The sequence below is a fragment of the Apis mellifera genome, unplaced genomic scaffold (assembly GCF_003254395.2).
Source record: "Apis mellifera strain DH4 unplaced genomic scaffold, Amel_HAv3.1 GroupUN_89, whole genome shotgun sequence".
In the NCBI taxonomy this organism is placed as follows: Eukaryota; Metazoa; Arthropoda; class Insecta; order Hymenoptera; family Apidae; genus Apis; species Apis mellifera.
Genome location: NW_020555924.1, coordinates 1 through 9,093, shown reverse-complemented (window position 1 = coordinate 9,093; position 9,093 = coordinate 1). Strand labels below are relative to the sequence as shown.

The following is a 9,093-nucleotide window of genomic DNA, read 5'->3' as shown; positions in this document are numbered from 1 at the left end:
TTTTTTAGATACATGTTGTACCAAAGGACCAAAAGTTCCTATATCTGGTAACCAAATTTCTTACTTTGTTTCATTATGTTTAAAGATGATAGAATAGAATGGCTTTAAAGTTAACAATCGTGCTTCTGCATAATATCTTGAAATTGCCCATCTTAAAGTGTGTACATTGACAGTATGTGCAGTGACAGTGTGCATATTGGATGAATTTTTTCCTTATAAAAAAGAAAAAAAAAATATTGATATTTATTACATACAATATTTATTATATAAAAATCATTGACATTAATATTTGTCTTATTCCAATTATATATATATATATATATATACAGAATTCAATTTTTAATTTTACGATTTAAGGAAAACTTACACATTCAAGAAGACTAGAGTCAAATCTTCCTTCACTATTTTCATTTCAAAAAAACACAATGCAGTGGATTCTAATGATATGAGTGTTGTCATTTCATTACAAATTATTACAAATTTATTAATGGCAATTGAACAAATCCATACGATATTACCTCGGATCTTTATCTCGATTTTATCTTCTACAGACAAAAGTTGAGCAATTGTGCTTGTTCCTGAGTTTTTGCTTCCTTTACATGTGCTTCGGTTCCTGAATTTTCTTTTTTAACAGGTTCTTTAAATATTCCATCACAGTATTTATTTTTACAACACAAACCATGAGATTAGACCATTATAATTTCCACAATGTGGAATATTTATACATTGTCCATTTCTACCTAATATGGTTAAATAATATTATTCTTTATTACTAATATGCACAATTAAATCTTTTTATGGAATAAAATATATTTAAACTGGATTATTATTATTAAGAATGTTTATCAATATAATTAAATACAAAAATTATTATGAGTTTAAATATTTCTACATTATTATATTTCTTCTACTTGAATCCTTTAAATTTAAAAAGTATAATCTTCAAAATAACAAAATTATGAAAATTAAGATTGTAAAGATACTATATGTGAGATTTATATTTATTTATGTTCTAAAATTCTATTATATAAACAATTGTTAATTTTATAATACAAATTGATAAAAATATTCCATAGAAAAATAGTTAAATTATTTACACTTTCACACTTTCAAAATAAAGAAACCTAAAACACTTCACTAAGCACTCATAAAAATATTTATTGTTTCATATCATTGATTTTCCTTTTTTATTTCTTTTTACTCATGAATTGTCAACTTTCATATAAGATATAATCATTAAGGTTACGTAAAATTGTTTCGTATTATTCATACCAATCTTTTGAAATTATGCATTAAATTTATTTATATTTTTATAAATTATATTTTAAATATATTTTAATAATATGTGTATATATCTATATATATACGAATTTATATGATTTACAAAATATAAATTCACAGAATATCTATTAGAAAATAACGTGATTAAACGTGACGGCAAAAACGATATTTAAATTAAATAACCTAAACATATTTTAACTCCTCTATAACAATATTCGATTTAAAGTATTTTATATATATATTTACAGTATATTAATCACATTGTTATAAATTAAAATAACGTGCCACACCTGTTAACAATATTATTCTTAATTATTTTAATTGTCATAATTTTGATATATATTTACTTCTAATAAATGTATGGTATCACGAATTTATTTAAACAAACAAATACTAATATTACCAGACGATATATATGACAGATTTTCATAAAAATATAAATTATTTATATTATCAAAAATCTTTATCTTTCTTTAATTTTCACCTTTATAAAAAGATACAATGCATACTATATATATATATATATATATACACATTTATACTGTATTCTTTCACATTCACACATACATATATATATATATATATATATATATATATATATATAAACACATCAAATTAAATCGATCTTTAATTTCTTTAAATTAATTTAGATAATATGTCTCAACGAAATACTTTTTTTAATGTAAATACAATCCACTTTGTGTAAAATATATTTATTTTTTCATTATTAACTTGTTAATAAGAATATTATATATACATTTAGTCGCAGTTTTTACACAAATTCAATTGAATTTGTGTTATCGAAATTAATGATAATTTTGTTTTATATGAAATATTAAGAGTATAATAATATATATATATATATATATATATATATATATATATATATATATATTTATTCGTATATATTTATATATAAATATATACGAATATATAATTATTTAAATATATTTAAATAAATATGCTCATTAATATTTATATATATATTAGTATATATTTATATATTATATAAATTATATATATTTATATATTTATATATATAAAAAGATTAAAAATTTATACTAATATAAATTATAACGTATTAAAAAATATGAATAAGTTTATTTGTTTGTAAAAATTTGAAAATTAAAATCTGAAATAATTAATTTTTAATTTATTTATATATATATAATCTTTTTAAATTTATTATGTTAATAAATTATTTATAAAATTTAAATTATTATTAAAAATATAAATTAATGTTAATAGATATTTCTGTAACAATAAAAGAAAGTTTAATTCGGAAATTAATTTTTATAATGATTAATACAAGCGCCAGCAATAGCAATTAAACTTGATTTATAAATTAATTTATTCTAGTAAAATTTATATATAAAAATTTAAATTATAATTAAATTTATTGATTTTAGTTGAAATTTAGAATTAATTAGTAAATAATTAATAAGAATTAATAAGTAATTATTATTAAGATTAATTAATATTATAATGTTTAATAAAATATTAGGATTAGATATCCTATTATAGAAAAATAATATTATAGAAAAATAAATTAAATATTAAATAATTAAATGTTGAATTATTAAAATTAAATAATATGGCGGCTTTTATCTATTATATCTAATTAGGTATACTTGTTTATTAATTCGATAATTCACGATAAGAAATACTTGAGTTTATATTTATGTATTTCAATTAATTTGTTTTAATTAATTTGAATAAATTTGAGTTAGAAATGTTTTAGACAAAAATAATTCAAATCAAAATGTACTATATTCAAGATAAGAAATGAGTTTCAATAAATGTAATTTTTGGTTTATTTATTTTAATATAAATATAAAAAATATTTAAAAGTAAATTAAAATAATTACTTTAATTGAAGATTGTTTTAAAAAATGTATAAATTACCCGTTAATTTCATTAAAGTTGAAATAAGTGGTAAAAAAATATTTCTGTTACATTGAAAAAATTAAAAAAATTTTTTCAATTTTATAAATTAATTTATTAAATTTTTTTTTGTAATTAATAATTTTTAAAAATTTAAAAGAAATTGAAGTTAAATTAAATTGAAATAAATATTTTGAATTAATTTTTATTTTTATGATTAAAAGTAATGTGAATGAAAGTTATTAAATATCAGAAAGTACAATTTTGTTTTGTACCTTTTGTATCAGGGTTGATTAAAATTTATTTAAAAATTTGAAATATCTCGAAAATAAGAGAGCTAAATTTATAAAATTTTTTTCGTAACATTATAATTATAAATATAAATTTAGAAATTAAATGTTATTCGAACTTATTAATATCTAGTTTTTTAGAAATAAATTTAATTTAGATATAAAAATTTTAATAAATTAATTTATAATTTATTTTATTAGTTCTTATATTAAAAATTTATGGGATAAATTTATTATAAATTTTGAATAGAAATATAATTTATTTAATTTTAATATTATGGAAATATTTTTTTTTAATTTAAAAAATTTAATAATTTAATTTGTTTTAATAAAGATTTAAATTAAAATTTTATTTATTATATAAAAATATATATTAAAATTGTAAAAATATAGAAATAATGATTAAATTAGTAATAAAAATATATTTTAAATTGAAATTATTTAAATTATATAATTTAAAGGAACTCGGCAAATATATTATTCACCTGTTTATCAAAAACATGTCCTATTGAATTTAATTTTAGATTGATCTGCTTCATGAAATAAAATTTAAATAGCTGCAGTATATTGACTGTACAAAGATAATAAATTATCTTTTAATTGAAAAATTGAACAAATGAATTAATGAAATAATAACTGTCTCTAAGTTATAAAATGAATTTAAATTTATAGCAAAAATTGCAAAATTTAATTATAATGGGACGATAAAAACCTTTAGAATTTTATTTAATTTAGTTATTTATTTAAATTATTTTTAAATAAATAATTAATTAAATTCGATTAAAAAATATTTTTGATTTATAATTTATAATTAAAAAAATAAATTATCTTCGGGATAATAGCGTAATATCTTTTGATAAATCATATTGATAAAGATGATTGCGATCACAATGTTGAATTAAGATAAAAATTAAACGCAGGAATTTAAGTTTTTAAGTCTGTTAGACTTTCAAAATCTTACATGATTTGAGTTCAAATCGACGTAAGTCGATTAATTTTCTATCCATAATAAATCCATAATAAAAAATAAATTAATTGTACGAAAGGACTTTAATTTGTAAATTATTTATAAATAAATTAATTAATAAATTTATATAAAGTGCAAATAATTTTAGAATTTAATTATATTAATTTATTTAAATTAATAAATAATAATTTGAATTTTCAATTTTAATTAATTTATAATTTTAATTTTATTTATAACTTATTATTTATTATTTAATTTATTTTATTTATAATTTTAATTAGTGTAGCATTTTTAACTTTGTTGGAACGAAAATTTTATATTATATTTAATTTAATTTTATTTTTATTCAAGATCGAAAAGGATCTAATAAAGTTCCTTTATTTGATTTATTTCAGCCTTTTAAAGATGGATTAAAATTATTATCAAAAGAATGATTTTTTTTTAATTATTCTAATTTACATATTATATATAGACCAATAATAATATTTTTTTTATCATTAATTATACGAGTTTTATATCGTTGGGTTAATTTTATTTATATAATGGAATTTAGTATTTTATTTATATTATTAATTTTAGGATCAAGTGTGTATCCAGTGTTATTCGTTGATGAATTCAAATTGTAGATGAATTTCAAATTGTAATTATGTTATTTTAGGTTCAATACGTTTAGTTTCAACAATAACTTCTTTTGAAATTAATTTATTTTTTTTAGTTTTTAGATTAATAATATTTGATAAAATATAATTGAAAGATTTTCTTTTAGTGAATTTATTAATTGTCAAAATAAAATTAAATTTGCAATTTTATTATATCCATTATATTTAATAATGTTTCCTGGAATATTAATTGAATTAAATTGAACACCTTTTGATTCGATTCAACGTGAGTCTGAATTAATTTCTGGTTTTAATATTGAATATCACAGAAGAATATTTGTATTAATTTTTTTATCTGAATATATAAATATTATATTTATAAGAGTAATTTTAAGATTATATATTATAATAATTATAGATTATATTATAAGATTATATGTTATTATAATATTATAGATATTATAAGATTATAGATTATAATATTTTATAAATTTAATTATTGATCAATTAAATTTATTATTATTTATTTATTTGATATTTATTTAATTATTTGAGTTATTTGAAATTTTATCTTGAAATCGTTATGATAAGTTAATATATATATGTTGAACTGAAATATTAATATTAGTAATAATTTATTTATTATATTTATATTATATAAAAGAAATTACTCAATAATAAATACATATATATATATATATAATATATATATATATATATATATATAATTTTAGAAAATAGAATAAATAAAATAAATATTAAAAGTTAATAGAAAATTTTATTTCTATATTTTCAAAATATATGCTTATTCAATTTCATTAACTTATTTTTATAAATTAATTAAATTTAGATAATTTAACTTGAAGATTTTCAAATTAAATTTTCTCATAATTTTCTTAAATAAAATGATATAAAAAAATATAAGAAGTATGTCATAGTAAATAAAATATTAATTAATATTAATAATAATATAGATTATATATTAATTAATATTAAAAATAATATTAATAATAATTTATTAATATATTAATATTTGTAAAAAGATATTCAATTAATTGTTTACCTAATCATGTTAATAAAATAAAATTATTAATTATCATTAATAAAATAAAATTAATATTCAATAATAAATTTTATTTTGAATTTATTATTTATTCAATTATTATTATATAAAATAGTGATATATAAAATTTAAAGTTGATATTACTAATCCAATTAACCTTTCCACTAAGTTTAGGTAGTTAGGAATTACACGTAAAATTGAATATGCAAATAAAAAGTATCATTCAAGTTCAATATGTGTTAGAGTATTTATTGGATTTTCAATTTAAAATTATCTGGATCTTCTAAATGGTATGGAAATTAAAGAATAATAAATATAAAGATAAATAAAATAATATAGAATCATAATAGATCTTGAATTGAAAAATATGGATGAAATGAAACTTTATAATTGTTGTAATTTGAACCTAATGGATTTGATGAACCAGTTAAATGAAGTGCAAATAAATGTAAAATAATTATAAATAAAATTACTAATGTTAAAATAAAATGTAATGAAAGAAATCAATTTAAAGTGACATTATTAATTGAAAATCCACTTCAAATTCGTAATACAATTTATCACCAATGTATCTAATTGCTGATAGTAAAATTGTAATAACTGTAGCTTATCAATATGATATTTGTCCTCAAGGTAAAGCATAACCTATAAATGCTGCTGCTATTGATATTAAAAGAATTAAAATTCCAATTTCCAATTTCTCATACTCTAAGTAATTTATACGAATAATAAAATATATTACATCTATTATGAATGTATATAACTATAAAATAAAGTAAAACACCATTTATATGAATTAATCGAAATAATTAACTTGAATTTATATCTTTTATAATATTTGTAATTGATCAAAATGCAATATCAATATTAGAACAATAATGTGTTGATAATATAATATAATGAAAAATAATTTGAATTAATAAAAAAGTTCCTAAAATTGATAAAAAATTTCATATGTAATTAATATTTATTGGTGTTGACAAACAAAAAAAAAGATTGTTGATATAATTATTTTTAAAATCTCATTAGAATTATAGAAATTTAAAAATTTTTTCATTATGGGTTTAATTTAAATATTAAATTATTTTTTTTTCCGAAGAATTTTTTTCAATGTATGTAATTTTTGTTATTAGTAATAAGTTAGTATAAAAATTATTGTAATGAATAATGTAGTATTTATTTTTGTATATAAATAGATTTTTGTAGATAAATCAATATTTTTAATTAGATTAAAATATATTTCATTATTTATTATTATTATTTTTTTTTGATAATTTAAATGATAATGTTATTAAAAATAAAATTTGTAAAATTAATTTAATTTTAAATTTTAAAAGTTCGTTTATTAAAGAAATAATGTATGAAGATATTACTAATATTCCTCTTAAAAAACAATTAATGTTATCATAATTAATAATTACGTTTGAAAAGCAATTAACGAATAATTAATAATGAATTTATTGGACAGGTTAAAAATAATATAGTAGAAATATAAATTGAATATACAATTAAATAAATTAATAAAATTGATGAATTATTGTAAATATTTATATAATATTTATTTAAATAAATTCTTGAAATTATTGAAATTATGGTTGATAATAAAATTTTAGATAAAATTAAAATTGTTGTTATAATGAATTTCATATAAATTATAATTTTAATTATATATATATAATAAATAATAAATTTATTGTTCAAAAATTCAATAGTTTAATTAAAAATAATTTTGGGAATTATCGATGTTTAATAACTTAAATTTTTTTGAAATTTTAAATAAACTTAGTTAAAATATTATTTTATATATTTTTAATTAATAAAATTAATGTTTTAAATTAAACTATTTAGCTAAATAATAATTAAAATTTATTAAAATAATATTTTTAATAATTTTATTATTTCTTATATTTACATTATACTATAATGTAAATTTTCTAAGATTTTTAATTTTAACACAATTTTTCGTTATTACAGTTTTATTTTATATTATTGATAATGAAATTAATATATGATTATTTTTAATTTTTTTAGTTTTTTTTGTTTGTGAATTAGTTTTTGATTTATCATTATTAGTAAAAATAAATTATGAATTAAATCATCAAAAATTAAGAATATTAATAATTAATAATTAAGATTATTATGATTTTATTAATATTTATATATTTATTTATATTATTTATTAAAAATATAAATAATTTAAATTTAATTATTGGAAATTATTTAATTATAATCATATTATTAATAAATTTATTTAATTTTAATTGAATTGAATGAATTTTTATTTTTTATATTTTTAGTTTCAATAATTTTTCTTATGATTCAATAATATTAACTTTATGAGTTTTTGGATTAATTTTTTTATCGTTAAATAATAATAGAATAAATTGTTTGTTTATATATTAATAATTATTATTAATAATTCCATTATTATTATTTTTTATATTAATAAATTTATTGGTATTTTATTTATTTTACCAGTTACTTTTATTATTTTTTATTTAATTGTTAAATGAGAATATAGTGAAAATGTTGTTATCAGATTTTTATTTAAATATTTTATTAATATTTTCTTATCATATTTGGTATTATTTAGTTACTTTATCGAATATTGTAGATTAAATTTTATATATTGATTTTTAATATTATTTTATTTATTGATTTTTAATTCCTATTTATTTATTTCAGTGAGTTCTTTTACTGGCTATGTTAAAGCACTTTTATTATGTATCATTAACTTTCATTTTTTATTGAATTACGAGGTATGGAATATACGATTATATTAATTTTTTAAAGAAAAATTTATTTTTAGAAAAATATTTATTTAATTATTCATTGGATTTTTTTAATATGTTTGTCTCAGATGAATAAATTTATCTTGTAATTTCATCTTGTTCCTATTAGGATTTAATTATAAGATATCAATTTTTAAATAGATAAATGGTTATAATATATTTCTTTCAGGATTATTTTTTTATTATTTAAATTTAAAGGTTAATTATTTTTTACTAA

General features: G+C 15.0%; 1 long non-coding RNA gene across 6 annotated transcripts; it reads right to left on the bottom strand.

Annotated features, from left to right (window-relative positions):
* Positions 1-41: 41 nt before the first annotated feature.
* On the bottom strand, positions 42-1,806 carry LOC113219386. Of its 6 annotated transcripts, none has more exons than XR_003306468.1 (4): positions 1,766-1,806; positions 519-740; positions 368-437; positions 42-212 (listed from the first exon to the last, which is right to left on the bottom strand). It is a non-coding gene; the product is annotated as an uncharacterized LOC113219386 (long non-coding RNA). The 6 variants fall into 6 exon arrangements; XR_003306463.1 differs by having other exon boundaries at positions 1,685-1,793; XR_003306465.1 differs by lacking the exon at positions 1,766-1,806 and adding an exon at positions 1,629-1,648.
* Between the last annotated feature and the right edge of the window lie 7,287 nt (positions 1,807-9,093).